Source organism: Ornithodoros turicata, chromosome 1 (assembly GCF_037126465.1).
Source record: "Ornithodoros turicata isolate Travis chromosome 1, ASM3712646v1, whole genome shotgun sequence".
Classification (NCBI taxonomy): domain Eukaryota; kingdom Metazoa; phylum Arthropoda; class Arachnida; order Ixodida; family Argasidae; genus Ornithodoros; species Ornithodoros turicata.
The window spans coordinates 104,900,857-104,904,094 of record NC_088201.1 but is presented as its reverse complement, the minus strand read 5'-3'; positions in this window follow the sequence as shown (position 1 = coordinate 104,904,094).

Genomic DNA, 3,238 nt, shown 5'->3' with positions numbered 1-3,238 from the left:
CACTTAGTTGCAAGGCATCACACCAGATGGCGCCACCATCATAGCTCTAGACGAGAAAGACAGAGAACAAGATACTAGCGGCAGGTAAAAATGGCAGCACTGCTAAACAAGTCTAGGCATGCGAGAGAAAAGGTCTAACCGCTACTGCTAAAACAGCATGGACAAAACAGTACACATCGGGGAAAAAGGCTTACGGGGGCGATCGCTTAGGCCTAACCACAGCGTCACAACACTATGCAGCTAACACAAGGCGGGAGCCACTGGGGACACATAGCTAAACATGCGTCAACACGAACAAAAGGCTTGCTCACCGCAAAACAAGTCTATACATGCGAGAAAAGGCTTAACACGAACGCGGTCAAATCACTTGTTGGTCGCCGCTAAACACGTCAAACATGCGAGAAAAGGAGCCCGTCAAATCACTCACCTTTTCCCCCGTGGCGACTGCTCATCAGCCAGGCAGAAACTGAGCGAGCGCGGACCACCCGAGCATACATCTGCTCTCCGCGACAGCCAGCCAGAAACTGAGCGAGCGCGGGGAGCGCACGTCTGCTTTCCACGACAGCCCGAGAGAAGCTGACTGAGGCGACGCGCCGTGGCAGCAATCGATGCGCGCGCGCCCTCTGCTCCACCCGACCACGCATGCGCGCGCGCGCTCCTAGCACCCTCTGCGCCGCCCACCCACGGGTGTTTTCGGTTTCGGCTCTCCGCTGCGCGCGCACTCCTAGCGGCGACGGGTGGCTTCTGAGTTTCGGTTTCACACTCCTTTCTTTGCGCGCGCGTTTATCTGTATAAAGGCAGCGCGCACCGCGCTCACGTCATCATTCTGACCGATACGTGGAAAACGCCATGTGTGGTTTATTCTCCTGCGTTTCTCGTCGCCGCAAGGAAAAGACAAAAAACGAAGAACTTCGCGAATTTATTCACGGCATCGTGGAGGAAGCCTTTCAAGTCCACCGCCTGGAATGGTTGCAAGCGCCTCAAGAAATGTGTCAGGACAAGATGAAGACCCTCGACCGCATCTTAGCGGCGGACAGACTGGCGAAAAAGAAGTCCAACTTTAGCCTGGATAATCTGTATTGGGAACGCAGTTCCGATGTAGAGGAGGACGACGACGACGTGTAAATAAAAGCGATGCATTTCTCTTCGAGTCTCAGTCTCTTCTTTCTCTTCGTGCAATGTGTGCGCACGCAACATGTCTTCCCCCGAACCTTTTCGTTTCCGTCATCCTTTTCGCTGTATCTTAAGCAGCCCCTCCATGTGTGGCAAATCTACTTTCGTTGCTAACATGCTGAGGAAACTGAACGACGTGGTGGACAAGCCTCCGTCACAAATATTCTACGTGCAGAAATATGCTTCGCCGAGCATGCAGGACGAATTTGGGGACTCCGTAAAATTTACCAAGGAGCTACCGCGAGAGTGGGACACGTCGCGCGCTACGCTGATCGTCGTCGACGATCACATGACCGACGCCGGTTCCTTGAAGGAGGTGACCGATCTTTTCATTCGGGGTTCTCACCATGCCAACGCGTCGATCTTCTTACTCGTTCAAAACATCTTTTTCGACAGTAGCCATTTTAGAACTATATCCTACAACGCCAGTTACGTCGTCATGTGGCGCACCGTGCGCAGCGTGCACCAGATGGAACATTTCGGGCAACAGCTATTTGGCAGAACAAGATTGGAGTATTTTCTGGACGCATACAAACAAGCGATGTCGTTGCCCCACGCATATTTACTCGTGGATCTTCACAACTATACGCATGAGGATCACAGGTTGCGTAGCAATATCTTTCCGGGCGAACGTCAATATATCTACGCTCCGAAATGAATCTCCGTCCTCACCTCATTTTACTCAAAGTACTCTCCACTCTACCCCCTCCGCGCCGTCGCGATATCTTGAGACGTTCGTCTTCGTCCGACATGAAACATCTCTCCGAAATTTGTCTCAATGTATTGAACGGAAAGGTGGCTCTAGCTCCAGATACCTTCGTGCGTTTGAAGAAGCACAATCGCTTTTTACGACGGCTCGCCTACAAAAAGATTCACAAGAATCCGCAACGTTTGAAGCGCTATCTGTCTCTGCAGTGAGGACAGGGCGTTCTTTCGTCGGTGGTTCCTTTCCTGCTTTCCGCCATGCTGAACCTTTTCGCCAATGGCCAAGAGAATTGAAGTGACCACCTCCTCTTCCATCGGAAACATTCTTTCCTCGAAGGAGAGTGGCGACGTCAAAGTGAAACTCATACTGCAAGCACTGTATCGCATACTCAAGGAGTACGGATTTGACCCCTACGACAATAAAACCAAGGTGTCCGACGCTACAAATGACTTTGACTATTCGCTCCTCTCTCCAGAGGTGGACGAAGAGGAAGCGGAAATGGTCGTCTCGGAATTAAAGAAAGTTCTTTCCTGGGATTGCGAGGGTTGTGTCTCCGTGTCGGCAAGCCCATCAGACACTCCTCCGTTTACGAACTCATTAATTATTTGTTGCAACGTAAGACGAGAAAGAAACCTTCCTGGTTCCCCAAAGTCTCGAAACTATTGTGTCTGATTTCTCTGCCCAAATCTCGCGAGCCTCAACAGCAGCAGCAGCAGCAGCAGGCCTCCATTGCGTGGACGACTTATGGAGGGATATGAGAAGCTAGCGGGTGGTTTGGGGGGTGTGGACCGCTATAGAAAAGCGCGTAACTTGAGCAAAAAGAAGGCTCTCACCATTCTCAGAAAACTGGATGCCTACACGCTTCACCATCCGGTCAGAAGAAAGTTTAATAGGAGACGCATCATCGCGCTCAAGATCAACGACGTGTGGCAAATGGACCTCGCCGACTTTTCAAAATACAAGAGATTCAACGGTGGCTACCGCTACATTCTCGTGGCAATCGATTCCCTCTCCCGCTTTCTGCGCACCCTCCCGCTAAAGACGAAGCGCCCCGCCGAAATGAAAAGGGCCATGATGAGACTTTTTCGGGGAGGTAACGCACCTACACGCATCTTTTGCGACAGAGGAGGGGAATTTTACAACAAGACCGTCAAGGAGTATCTCTTACGAAAGAAGGTCCACATGTATTCCACCTTCTCTCCAGTAATCAAAGCATCGCAGGCCGAACGCGTGATACGCACTTTACGCGACAGAATATTCCGCTATTTTAGAGCAACCGGAAAATACCACTCCGTTTCCGCGCTTCCCAAGATCGTGCGCGACTACAACAACACCAAACACAGGACTTTGGGCATCAGC